At 44.2% G+C, this 14356-nt stretch overlaps 2 long non-coding RNA genes across 3 annotated transcripts; one reads left to right on the top strand and one right to left on the bottom strand.

Annotated features, from left to right (window-relative positions):
- Positions 1-1722: 1722 nt before the first annotated feature.
- Positions 1723-11965, bottom strand: LOC134165346 (uncharacterized). 2 transcript variants are annotated; one of them, XR_009965488.1, is made up of 4 exons: positions 11871-11965; positions 8696-8822; positions 8208-8312; positions 1723-2217 (listed from the first exon to the last, which is right to left on the bottom strand). It is a non-coding gene; the product is annotated as an uncharacterized LOC134165346 (long non-coding RNA). The 2 variants fall into 2 exon arrangements; XR_009965487.1 differs by lacking the exon at positions 8696-8822 and having other exon boundaries at positions 11871-11951.
- LOC134165347 (uncharacterized) lies at positions 4112-12649 on the top strand. Its single transcript, XR_009965489.1, has 3 exons — positions 4112-4595; positions 8821-8924; positions 11905-12649. It is a non-coding gene; the product is annotated as an uncharacterized LOC134165347 (long non-coding RNA).
- Positions 12650-14356: the final 1707 nt, after the last annotated feature.

Raw genomic sequence — 14356 nt, 5'->3', positions numbered from 1 at the left:
GCTCCTGAGCAGGTGTTTCCTCCCCAGTCTGTTACAGAGGGAGGTCAAAGTCGTCCCCCTCAGCAGAGCCAGGTCTCAGTGGTGATACTTTTTTAATGTACATCCAGATTTAGCATTGTTTGCATCACACACCTCTCACAGTCATCTTTATTGATACAACAGCCAACCTACTGTACATTTGTTGCCAGGCTTAACAAGGGTTCCTAGTCCTGTGAAGCAGGCAAAGTTCTGGTGTTATATTCCCTAAGCTTGATAAACACAGCTAGGGCAAAATCTTCTGGAAATCCTAGCACTGATTCCTTGAAAAAGCATAGAAAAGGTGTTCCTGAAATAAAGATGAAGTATACATATGTGATGCCTACAAGGATAAGGAAGAAGTTCTTTGCTGTGAGGGTGGTGAGGCACTGGAACAGGTTGCCCAAAAAAATGGTGAATGCTCCATCCCTGGCAGTGTTCAAGCCCGGGTTGGACGGAGCCTTAGGCAACATGGTCTAATGTGAGGTTTCCCTGCCCATGGCAGGGAGTTGGAACTGGATGATCTTAAGGTCCTTTCCAACCCAAACCATTCTATGATTCTTTGATTCTATAAAGCCTTGGGAAGCCCCAGAGGAGGGGTGAATCCCAGATGAGTACCCATCAGTGTGTAAATGCAGGTGTTAATATCATTCTTACTACACAAGTTATAACAAGCATACTCCTTCTTACTGCTCCATGGGCATGGGTAGAGGGTAAAAAGCCTAACTCCTTCCCCACACAGCCACCCTAAATAGACAGGCTCTTGCCTTAGTTATACTGCTCTCTGTGATAAATGATCTGTACAAAGCAGTGGGTTTCTTATGGCAGCAACATGTTCCCTTTTCTTACCCAGAGCCACTCCAGTGACAAAGCAGACTGGTGCAGGGCTCCACTTTGCCAGGCACATAAGGTTTTCTCCTCACTAACAGACTCCTGGGAGAGAGAAACTGGCTTCCAGAGGAGCCTGAGACACTGGCTCAGAAAAGCTCCAAGGATTCTGTGAAATGCTGAACCCATTACTCAGCAACCACAAAAAACCAGTCTCAGAACCAGCTGCAAAGTAATGTCTTCTCATTTACTTTGGACAGTCACACAGTGGTTTTGTTTTAAGCTTAGGAGAAATAATACCAGTATCACAGTACAGCAAAAAGTGCCAGAACATGTATTAACTCACATCTCTAGGGAAGGAAGAGCAGGCTGGCCTGGTACACTGCATAATAGCATATCCATCTTTAAAGAACACCTCTCACTTTGATCGCACAACAGCATTTCCAATTAGTTGTTAGGGTATGTGTCCTGTGGCCCAAGAAGTGCTTTTCCGTAGCCTCCCAAAAATTGCCATCAGGTTTAGCTGGGCTATGAAGAGTTGAGGCAGCCACAGCTCCCCAAACAACTGTTTTCCTGTTCTTGCACCTCAGGAAAATCCTGACAGGTTAAAGTCCTGAGGGTCAGTCAGCACAGCCCTGCCTGGAGAGCAGCAGCTGCCATGAATCATATCCTGGGAACTCCATAAAGAGGTTACAGATATGTGAGGACAGGACAGCATTTCCCTTCCAACCTGGGCTCTGGCTGTCTCGTGTTCTAAACGAGCAAATGAAACAGTACATGGGAAAACATTTTAGTGGGAATGCAAAAACTGCTGCTAGAAAACTAGTTATTGATAATCTACTGTCCAGGTAGAAAAATGTTTTTGGTTTTTGTTTTGGTTTGGTTTTTTCCAGAGGGGTGTTTTCCTACCCAGTGCTGTTAAATATTTCCACAGAAAATCTGGGTGATACTTTTAGTGAAAAAAGACATCAAGCCTTTAAAACCTGACACTGAGCCAGGAAGAATAGAATGAGGTTTAAGTGTGACTTGAAGCAGAAGAGTGCAGCTAGGTACAGACGAGAGTGAAGTATTCACTGCCCTGGAGCAAGGTAAGGGACCAGTCACTCCATCAGTCTGCAGAAAAGACGTAAGTGGTTATGGCAGATCACAGACGGGACCTGAGTCAGCTGTATCTGTGGTTCTGACAAGGGGCAGGCGCTAAGGGCTGTGTTAAACAAGACTAGAGGATGCCAGAAGTATGAAGTAGCCCTTCCTGTCTATTCCACAGGAGCTCTATGTCCAAGTAGCAACTGTGCTTTAAAACAATGTGTGGACAGACAGGATCAACTCCAGAGGATGTCAGTCAGAGCCATCAGAAGTCTGGAGACCACATGCCTATAAGTAAATATTAAGTGTAAGGACTGGCTTAGCACAGAAAAGTACATAGCCCAGAAAAGAGTCAATACATAGCCTATTAGTTACAGAAACAGCAAATGGAAGAGAACAGTCTGTGCAGCCATGATCCCTTCAATCAGGGCAGACAAAGATATACCTAAATTATACCAAATGAAATATAGGTTAAACAGCATGGACAAATTTTGTAGCTGCAGGGGTAATTAGTATTGAATGAATTGCCTGGGGAGATAGTGATGTTTCCATCGAAGGGAGGTTTTCATAAAAGGTGAGACAAACAGGTGTAGTTAATCCTCCTCTAGGGTGGGTGAAGAAACAAGATGAGCTTGTGAGATCCCTTTGAGACTTAGCTTGTAGTCCACAGGAAGCACGGAGAATGGTGAGCAGCTTCAATTCCTCCTTTTTTCTGCAAGTGAAAATAAGAGCGCAAGTGTGTTTTTAGAATACGGTCCTTGACCAGCCCCACCGTCCTCATTTACCCGACCTTTCCCTTCCTCATCCTTTCCCCTAGCTCAAGAGAAAGCCTATTAGTTTTAGGTAATTCCACATTCTCAGGCAGTCCTTTCTCCCAGTGATTCTTCCTGGAGGATTTAACTATCTCATCACCACCACCCCCCCACCCCCCACCCCCCCCCTTGCCCAACGAGAGCTTCCTCTTTGCTAAGTGATTATCATTGAGGCTCAGTCGGTGGTTTTCAGTGTTTCTGCTCCTGCTCTGGTAGTTGCCCCTCTCCAGCATTCTGCAGTGGGGCTGTGGGGCTGGCTCACAGCCTTAGGGACAGCTGCTACAAAGACAGTGGGAAGCACATGGGAACAAAATAGGTGCATATTTTCACCAGCTGTTTTCCAAAAGAGCCTTCTGGAGCTTAACGTATAGGAAGCACTTTGCACCCAGCTAGAGACAGTCCTTCCTCAGGCTAACAAAACAAAAATCATCCGATCTCCACGTAGATCAATTATTGCATAACAGATGATGCTGCATCAAGAAAAACCTCTTTCCCATGGGGAATGGACCACCTCAGAGTGACGCAAGGCATAGGCCTGCTGCTAACTCCCGGGGCCTGTTTGATAGAAGCCTTCCTACCCATTTCAAGATGGGTGGCAAACCAGTTGCAGTCATCTCCTCCGTCCACCAAGACAGTAGCTGACATCTAGGTTAGCCATGATTCCTTTTCAACATGGCATTTCTGTTCACACCTTGATTTACATGCCAAGGATGATAACTTCTTCTAGCTAAAGCATGTGCCAGTTCTGTCTGGTTCTGCCCCCACAAGATTTGGGAGTTTATCTTGAAGCTAGCTTTAGTGATGGATTACCAATGACAAATCATTCAAATGGCACACTCCCACAGGAGAGTTCTGCCTCCTGCAGCTTCTTGTCCATCACTCTGTTTCTCCAGAAGGTCCCATGTCTAGGAGTCCTAATCCTGCAGGAAAATTTATTTAATTTGTCCCTATAATCAGGTGTATAAAAGTGTATAACTTTAAGGCAGACACCACATTCCACAGGCAAAGAGAGCACTTCATTTACAGTGTGAAGCCTGCAAGACAAATTTTCCTTTAACCTACCACCTGGTAAGTAAAGACCTTTAGCACTGCTGTCAGAGTTCCCTGAAACAAAGGCTATAAAGAAATAGGATTTGGCAAGAGCTGCTGTCATCTGCTAGACTGCCTCTTTGATCCTCCTTACACTTCTGTAATCATGCCAACATCTCTGCAAAACAGAACAGAGCTGCTGCATAAAGGCAATCTCCTTCTCACTTCCTTTTTAACTCTGATGGAATTTTTGCTTGGTGACATTTCTTTTTACTCACTAAGAAAACTCCCGCACCTCCCTCTCCACAGTCTCTACCTCTTTATTGCAGCCCTGCTGTTTAAAGCACATGGAAACCATGACTCAGAGAAGTAGTGATGACTAGGAGATGTGACACTGGTCTGCAAGTGAGGAGATCCACACACTGAAACTGATTGAACATTTCCGTTGTGCTGCTTTGGACTGGGAGCTCTCCAGAGTCACAATTGGTTAATATGTATTTCCCTAGCACATTCCCTGTAAATGGTCCCCTGAAGCAAAGGGTATTGAGGCACTTGACAGGGTGGTGAGGCACTGGAGCAGGTTGTGTCCTGTGAGGTGTCCCTGACCATGGCAGGGTGTTGGAACTGAATGATCTTAAAGTCCTTTCCAACCGTAACCATTCTGATTCTATGAAACCAGGGTTCAGTAATCCAGACTGTTCTCTGGCTTTAGGGACTGCTCAGACCATATCCTGGGCACCATAAAAATGAAGAAGAGTGCAGATAAACTGATCTCCAGTGTATGCACACCAGTCCAGACCATGGTTACTCCATGCTGTGTTACAGGTATTTCTTCTGATCTCTCATTGTATTTTCAGCACCATATTATGTTGCACAACAGCTGAAGAGTAATTAACAAAGTCAAGTAGGCAACCTTGTCCTGAAGAGTCAGGCATTGCCAAGACCTGACTCTTCTATGCCAAAAGCTGTGACAAAATTCCAAGCAGCCTCTTCCAGGGGCTCACATTCATGTACTGCCAGTATCAACCTTTCAGACTGTAGTTATTGAAGACATCTATCAAACAATATTAATAAAAATTCAGGGAGTTTTCCCCTCTAGTACTCATCTGATTTCTCAGCCCTGAAGGTAAGCATCACCTTTTCAGTTCTGTCATTTCCAGAGCAGGTTCTTCATTTTGAGCATTTCAGCATTACTAACTCTGTGCCTCTTTGTCAACCCGTTATGGAAGGAAAATGAACATGAACTGTGCATTCAACATATTTAACATTTTAATGATCTAATAGACATCATTTCCAATGTAGTGTTTCTTGTTTCAAGACCTTTAATCTTGACAATCTGAAGCATGTCTTTAGTAGCCCAGAAATAGTCTTAATTGTGAGGGGATCTATGCAGTAGCTTAATACTAAGCAGGCATTAATGAGGGAAGTGAACCTGGGAAATGGAAGCCTTTCCTAGCTCACCACCACCCGAGCAGGCTTTGAGCTGCCTGACAGAGAGGGCTTAATTTCAGACAGGTGGCAAAGCTGGGAAGCCAGGAATCTCCTAGGCATAACTCCCATTAACTTTTGTACCTGTTTCCAAAGGGAACTGTCATTTCATCTGCATTGTTGCTGACATCAAAGTGTCCAGCCAGTCCAGCTCACACTGCCAGTTATACAGTCAGCGGGGAGAGAACAGGAAGTAGATCTTAGAAGGCTTTGGGCCTCCTGCTGTGCTTAGATTATGATTTAATGCTGAAAAGTTGGCATGGCAACCAAATGTCACAGCCAAGAAATGGGTCCAGAAGAGGGCCAAGCAAAAGTGCTGCCCAACTCCTCTGCAGGCAGATCTGTGCCCTACATACACTTGTTGTCCACACTGCCGTAGCAGCAAGGATTGCGTCACAAGGAAGTGTTAATAATAAACTAGGCAGGTCTGCAATAAGAGAACAGCAAATTTCTCCAGACCTCTTGAAATGGACCCTGGCATCTCATTCAGGCTCCTTTTGCTCCATCCACCGATTGCCACACGTTGCCAGGAGACAGTCTTGCTCCTCATTAGGACTCACCAGTAACTGCCATTGTGCTCTCTCTCCATGTCCCACTCCTACCCTGTCCTGCTCTTGATCCCCTCAATGACAGGAGCCTGGCAATGCCCCATCTCAGTTCTGACACAATGGCCTCTTTTGATTTGGAGGTTTTCAAAAGCTTTTTACTTTTTTACAGTGATCAGCCGAACAAAATCCCCAAGCTGCACAACTCCAGACCTGCAACACACAGGCTGGAAAAGGGATGTGAGTGCCTTAAAGAATGGGGCTGACCTACGGGGGAATTAGTGAAGTACAGTGTGAAGGACCTATGTCAGATGGATCACAGACTAATCACTTGCTGCGTGAGCACTGTGGCTGCATCACCCAAGGTCTAAGATACTAAGCTTGGGCTTGAGGCTAGTGCACACAAGGTATGTCAGCCTTACTTGTGCTGGGATCACTTTACAGCATTAAAGCATACTTGTGGCTATTTAAATGCTCTCAGGCTTTTCTTTCATCATACAGGGCTTCAGAAACTTCACTTGCCTTTGTATATTGGCAAGCTTAGTCCCATGCACATCAGAAAATAAGCCATTCATTCTTCAGCTTCTTCAAGTGCTTTCATTATACCCCTAAAGGAAACCTTTTGGATATAGACTCAGTATAAGCCAATACAGTGTCACCTTCCCGAGCCTGCTGGTACTAGTGCCAATCTCTTACTTCAGAGAGCTGGGCTGTTAAGCAGATAAGTGAAGTTAAAGCCTAATCAGTTCCAGGGTTGATTTGCCAAGTACTGTTAGCCAGGGATCAGTTTATGCTGCCATTTGGCATCATCTTCCATGGTCACAGCAAACTGAAAAGTGGCAACTGAGGAGCAGACTGCCGTTGTAGCAGAGACCTCAGCACCAAAAGGCTCTAAGAGAACAGAGTAGCTAAGGTATAACTGGAGAATGCAGTGCTTCAGCTTCCTCGGGAATCTTGGAAAGCCAACAGAAAATGAGCAAGGATTTGAATGCTCTGTTTGCAGGGACTTAATCACACAGCCTGTCCCTGCACCCCTGGAGAGGGCAGTTCCTTTACATGTCATTCTCAGTGCTGCATCCAGAAGGACACCCTGGATTAGAAATCCTTCACTGTCTGCAACTAAAATAAACTGAGTATCCAAGCTCCATCATTCCCAATGCTTCTTTTTTTCACTCCAGCATTCCTGTTCCCTGTCCTACACTTAACTCCCTGACCACTGCTTTTCCCTCAATAATGTCACAGTTTTCCAGATGCTCCTAGACACATATCAGCTCTTTCACCTCTCATGTCATGTAACCAGGACAAAATAACTAAAATAACTCTAATTAAGTGGACAGGCTAATTAGACTAATTTATTTCATTTCACCAGAACTTCACTCTTCTGTTTCCAATTCACTCTGGCACCATGGGACACATTCCTCTCATTCTTCCCTCCCATCCCTAGGAGCAGTGATAAACAACTTGCATGTTGTTACAGTTTCCAGGCTTCACAATTGAGAATGACATTGGAAAATAAGGCATCAACCTCAATTTACCACTTTCACAATCAGAACAGAGTAACTGTATTGTGAGCCAAGACCAATGAAGCAGAGGAGCAGTAACCCCAGCTCTGTGCCTTACTAGCTGTAAGGCTATTACAAAATCAAAGGGGAATTTCAGACTACTCAGACAGCAAAGTAACTCCCCAGCCTGGTAGGTGGTATAGTAGGTACCTGAACAGTGCTGCAGTGCTCACAGAATAAAGGTGCACTGGCAGCACCAAGCTGCTAATCGCACCCTCTCTCACCTTGCAGTCCTAATGACCATGTTAGGAACCAAATTAGCCACATTTATAAGCCACACTGGAATAGCTGCTTTATTTACATTGCTCCATGAGATAATTGTTCTACTTCATCTGAACTTACTTGCCAACTCTGCTTTTACTAACCTGTGGAACTACATACAGGAATCTTTTGGGCACGCCAAAGGCCTAGCACAGACAAACTGCAGGTCTCCATGCACAGGAAGGGTTATGTTTGTCTGTTGCTGCCTGCCCATCCCCCTTCTTTTGTCTCTGATTAAAGATACAAACCACACACTGACCAGCACGTGGACAGCCAGTAAAGTAAGTGCAAGGACGTTCACAAGCACACACACACACACACATACAGGCCAGGCTTTGTTCCAGTCATGTTTACTCACAAGGCAAACAGTTACACATTGTTTCTGCTTGATAAATTGTAGCTGTCCAGATAGGAAAGATCCAGTTCCAGCTGGTTAGAGCCATTTTTATTTCTTACCTCCTCACCCTCCTTCTGCAGTAATTTACAAATCCAGCTTACCCAGCCACAAAAAGAACAAGTACAAGCTGCCCCTTGGCTTTCTTCCCACTTTGAATTGACACTGACTTAACCAAAGTCCCCACCTCGAGTGCCAGCAGAGGTAAAATCCTTAGGAAGTATGGCTTCAAAAGTGAACTCACACTTGACAGCTGTCTCAAAGATGTTAAGGTCCTGCACCTTTGTTGTTACTATTAGGAGCAAGAGAAGAGAGAGATCCTTTCATAGTCCCCACTCAAGTGCTCTCAGCTTGTCAGACACTAGAGAGCAATGGTCATTTGATAGTGTGGGAGCATAGTCATAGGAACCTCTCAGCTATTTCCTACCTAATTACTCATTTGCCTTGCATAGCACCTCGTGTAGCAGGTACTGAGCATCCACTGTACAACACCAAATGTCATGTATAACTCTTTAACACCAGGCTCAGAAAATGAGTATGAGGGTGCTCTACCATCAGAACAAAGCCACTCCTTTTCTGTTAGACAGACATAGGAAAGCAATACCAAAATGCCACTGTTTGATTTATACTATCTTTCCATCAAGTAAATTCATTACCTTTTGTAAGACAGCTTACTGCTTTAGAAGGATGTTAAGGCTCTACCACAGCAGAAGAAACACAAGTCTTAAGGAGCTGATAGTGTTCACATAGAAGAAATGGCAGAATCAGACCGGTGTTAAGTGAGATAAGTTCTGTTACAGATCTGCAAAGAAAACACAATAGTCCCGGGAATACAAAACCAAACTGAAATTCCTGAGTCACTGGCACCTACAGTCTTGTTCCTAAAGACACCATATCAGATAAGGTCCATCCAAACATGCTTGTTTGTTAGCTTCACTGTTCTGTCAGGAAGGCAGTTTCAGAACCTCTTCCCCATCTTGGGCACCTTTCCGATGAACCATAATGTGTTCTCCTTTGAGTACTGTGAATTCAACCATCAGTTCCATTAGCATTTGTAGAGAATATGACTGCAGCAAGGACAGAGTTAATCCAGGTAAACCACAACCGTGACCCAAAGTGCACTAAGCTGCATATCTCTTCCCATTGCCCACCATGGGGCTTGGGCCCTGTAATTGCAGTGAAAAAAAATTATTGGGAAAAAGCTGAGAACACAGAACATCCCTAGAGACAATAATTTCTTTCAGTGGGGGAGGGTTGGGAAAGGGTGGGGGGTGGAGGGGTGAAGACCTAAGAGCACAGGATTGGCAACTGGTTCCACCCCTCTGGGTCACCAAAGGCAGATCCAGAGTTCTGAGGATTTAGGCAGTCCATGCCACTACTGGAAAATCAACTCCAAATTTCCATTTTTTCCCCTTCTGTAATTAAAAGCTAATGTTCTTTACCTCCAAATAGCCCCACATGTACAGGGGAGTCCTTCGGATCATAATTTAGAGCTGAACTTGTACCGTCCTCCAGAACCCTGACCTTGGGACTCCTGACCAAACAGTAAGTGTTTAAAGCAGTGCAATTTAAGGACTGTAAAGCACATCACAAAATGCAAATGTAACAAGCAGAACATGATCCCAAAGTTCTTCCATTATTAACCCCACCATCAGTATACAAACCAAACCTGAGACAACAGTGTTAACACTTCCACTGCATTGTAATTAACATGCTTTTTAAAACTTCTTTTGCATGACAAACTTGTGTGCAAGAACTCAGAGCTGGGTGACCCAGATGTCAATCTCCCCTTTAGAAGAGGAAATTGTGCTTGTGGGCACTGGTGAGGGAAGGCATGCTCGGCTTCAGTTGCGTGCAGCTAGCTCATGCTAGCAGATCTCATGACTGCCCCTCTTGCTTGTGCTTCCAGTTACTAAGAATTCTGTAGATAAACTTCATTTTATCTGAAAGGAGGAAGTTACTGCTGGATGCAGAGTCAGGAAAGACAGCAGCCTATTGCACAGAGCAATAATGTTAGAGGAACACTCCTTTTCCCATGCAAATTGGAAAACAAGGCAATTAACTGCTCGAGTGCCATGCCATGCCACTACATCCTGGGCTCACTGCTTCAGGAAACTAGAAGGGAAAAACCTTTTCTCTTAGAACTAAACAGGAGAAAAGTAAACTATTGAAGCTCTTTGATAGCCTGCACTGACAGAAATTAGAAACCTTAAAATTAGAAGCTCTGAGGAAGTGATTCTGCACCTTGCACTGCAGCAAGTGTCGAGCCTTTCCCTCTGCTCTTGACTCTTGGACTTAGTGATTGGCCAAGAGCACAATGCCTAGAGAACTGATAGCTGCTGAGCCAGCTCAGCTGTCAAAGGTCAAGGCAGTTAGAGAGAGCCCTGTACACTAAAGAGTTGATCACACAATTGTTTCAAGAGACACTTGGGCTGTCTTTGGAGGGCACTTGAAAAACTGAGCTGATTTGAAAGAATATAGATAACCAGGACTTTCTCTTCTCACAAGTGCCATACTCAGTCATTCTTTTTTCGCTCAAGTAGGAGGTTTGAGGGCAAGTGATATCCCATATCAGGCTGCCAAAAATTATACTTCTGACAGATGGCTATGTTTCTGTGGCAATAAAACACACAATGTTCATCCCTGTGCTCAGAGTCACCTGCTCAGAAAGTAGCTTCAGATGGATGCATGTCCTCACTCTTCCCGGGAAATGTCTTAAGCTAGACGAGGTATTTCCAGACTCTTTGGTTGGAGCATTAATGCTGGGCAGGCTGTTTGAACTCTGCAAGCTGCTTTAGGATGAAAGTCCTCCGGGACTTGCTCACTTTAAGGAACCAAGGCCCATCGACTCAGTCTTTACACAATCAACGACTTGCCACTTAGCCAGCCTCTACAGGGGCCTTATATCTGCATATCCTGATAAGATAAGGGCACATCAAGGGTGTGACTAACTCCATGATTGTCTCTCTGAGCTCCTTTAGCTTTGTCCCTGCAGCGTTGTTACTTTGAAGTACAAGTCGTTTGCATAAGTCCTTCAGGGCAATCTCTACCTTCTGTTAAGCACAGTCTAGCTGTCCCTCTGCCAGAGATAAATTACAGCACAAGCCCTATGTGGAGCTTGGAGGAAGAATCCTGCCATAATGACTTATCGGCATTAACAGGCATCCTGCTCTAAGGCACTAGTCATTCCCGGGTTTAGGTGTCACCTCACTAATCTCTTGCAGTGCTTCACCGAGTGACTGTCTAATTCAGAGCCATAGTAAAGCCTGAGCCAACATCCCTGTTAGTACACATGTTCTCTACGGTTCATTATTTTCTGCTGAAGGCCACTTTCCTCATTCCTTCAGGAAAACAGGACACTATACACAAACATCTTGTAGCTGATTCAGTACCAAGTCCAGCAGTTCCCAAGCGCTTAGTGCAGGTTAAAAATCGCTCCAGTTCAGGAATAAACTGATGCCTCCTGCAGGCTCTGCTTGAAAGGGTAGCAGGCACTAGCTACCAGCAGTAATGAAACCAGTAGCCCTTATTGGATTTGCCCCTAAAATAAATTTAGGATTATGGCACTGATGTGCTTTTGCTTACACAATTTAAGGTTTCAATGGAGCAATTTTCAGTTACAAATATAACCAAAATAAATACATGCCAGCAAAGTTACTGGTTCAGAACGAGCTGCAGTAACCATCAGTGCTATGATGCACAGGCTGAAGGCATTGCACAAGCTTACATCCATATCCAACAAGAATTTACACAAATAGCTTACAGGAGAAGAGAATTAAGTCACAAATAGACTTTATTTCCCTTGAGCAGACTCCCCACAAACAAAATAAAGAGCAAGAAAGCAGCTCACTTTCCTTTGTCCCTTTCTATTGTTCATGGGTCAGACCCAGGCACCTGGCTGATCCTTGCTCTGGAGGAAGCCAGGCCTTTAAAAAGGCACTCACACAATCATGGTGGGAGTTACAGGGATAGCTGCTGCTTGTTTGGCATGCCGGGTGACGAGGAACAGAAACCCTAACACATCCCATTTGAACACTGAAAACAAATAGTTCCACTTCCATAAGCTGTTCCTCACAAGTTCCCTCTCTGGTGGAAAGCATGTTTTTAATAATGCAAACCAGAACTGAATTGAATCACACCTCTGAGGCCTCCTAGTGCAGTACACCTATAAGTGGTATTCCCAGCTTCTCTCTTTCTCTGAAGCTCTTGGCTCTTAACACAAAATCTCTTTCTTCCATCCCTTCATACCAGCTTGTCGGACACCCACGTGCTATTTTATGCAGGTAACAAAGTCTTTGGCAGGGTGCTTGGGCTAAAGCACAGGTAGCTGTAGCCAGAAAGTCAAGTGATTCCTCCCCAGATTTGGGGTTCCATCCCAAAGGTAGCTTCTGCTCTTGAGCCGCAGAGTCAATCAGACCAGCAGAGTCACTCTGTAAGTGTAACCTAATCTTCCATTCTAAGGTCTTGATACGATTTCTGGACAGGACATGGCTAAACAAAGTGATCTGCACAACCTCAGAGCTGGTGGCAGTCTGCTGGTCGCATCGGTTAGCATGTTGTGTGTCATCCAGTGGTGTGTAAACTTTATTATTCTAAAATAATAAATTATTTTCATTTATTTTAAATAAATTATTATTCTATTTATTCTATTCTAGAATAAATTATAGCATTCTATTCTTAAAGAAATTATTATTCTAAAATAATACATTATTATTCTAAAAGAAAAGTCATCCAGTTAAGAACAAGGGTGAAGCATGTTTCATGCTTTCTGACCTCAGAGTCTTTCTGTACACCTGAACCTAAGAGATGCCATCAGCTTGTCCCAGTGAGTCCTGTTTATAACAATACATTTCTCTTATCAAATCAAATACCTGGAAAAAATGGTTGGCAATGAAATGATAAAATCTACTGGAAGCTACAGAGAAGTTTATTTTCATCATTTGAAACCACCTTGGTCTTCTGCTGTGCAGAGAATTCAGTGTTTAAGAGGGCTATTTTTTTGGGTGACAGAGGGGGAGTTGCATTTCTCTTCACACACTGAGCACATTGACACTAGATGCGCAGAAAGCAAGAACCATTCCAGACAGGGAAAAAGCGAAAGCAAGAGGAGGGGAGGGAAGAGGAGGAGAAGGAAGGGGAAGGAAGAGGAGGGGAAGGAAGAGGAAGGGAGGGAGCTGGAGAGAGGAGAAAAAAATCCAGCTTTCTGCTGATTCAGGGACCCAAAGCTCATGTTCTGCAGCATACAGACTGGTGCACCTTTCCCTGAAGAGAAGGCTGTAGCTTACAGCAGTTCATGTACGAGCAGCAGGATCAAGGAGCCAGCCTCCTGACACAAGCCCAAAGAACATGCATTTTAATTTCACATGCACAGCCTGCATGTGTCATTTCAGGTGGTTTCTAGAAGTAGATGGGGCATGGTCATAATCATTTGGTGGCATATGCTCTTCCTGTGTTTGGAAGCAGGTTGTCCAGTGATGCTATTGGCATCATTTCCAGTCTGGCCGTCAGGATACTATACAGGGGATGCTGTTACAGCAACAGCCTCGAAAGCCTCAGCTGACACTTCACTAGCAGATTGATTTTCCCGGGACGCTCACAGTCTTTTGATGTAAAGGTACCAAGATAAAATGGAGTAACTGGATCACACAGCGCCATTGTGGACATTCCCATTCAGAAATGAAGTTCATTTATCTTCCCTTACTTTAGTGCACATGTAAGAAGAGAGAAAGCAGGGGACTTTTTAAGGGTTAGGAGACTGAAACTGAGAGCAATAAGGAAAAGCTTGAAGTGGCAAGTGTCTAGAGATAAGAGCAATCCTTGTATAATAGGCTTGCATGTCAGATGAGATAAGTCACAGGTATCACAAATGCATTGGCATGGTTACAGCCACACAGCTCCTTCCTTCTGTGAATTAAGATCATTGCAGAAGTTTAGCCTTTCAGTCATAGCCTTTCTCCAAACATTTATGGGTACTTCCCATGGATGAATGACAGGATGAGAATCAATAAGCACTGTTCTTCCTAACTCAGACATCTCAAGAAAGAATTGAAACTTCATGGACTTCAGTTGCAACTGTCCATTTAGTTTGTTAAATGCCAGATCTCTTGTGCAAAAGCAAGTCAGCTTCTTAAAGCCAATTTAGATAATCCCATGATCCCTGGAACAAACAGGCAGGATTTCCAAGTACAAAGATGGCCCTGTAGTCAGCATCTCTGAAGTTGAAAGGCTCTTTATTTCAGGCAATCAGCATAATTTCCAAGTTTTCTCAGAAGCTGATGTAAAGAGAACCTCACTTCAACCTCCTTTTTGTAGAGGGTATACCTTTTTCACCTAACG

Source organism: Pezoporus occidentalis, unplaced genomic scaffold (assembly GCF_034315485.1).
Source record: "Pezoporus occidentalis ecotype Australia unplaced genomic scaffold, CSIRO_AGI_Poc_V1 ctg238, whole genome shotgun sequence".
Taxonomy (NCBI): domain Eukaryota; kingdom Metazoa; phylum Chordata; class Aves; order Psittaciformes; family Psittacidae; genus Pezoporus; species Pezoporus occidentalis.
This window is presented reverse-complemented; position numbering and strand designations above follow the sequence as displayed.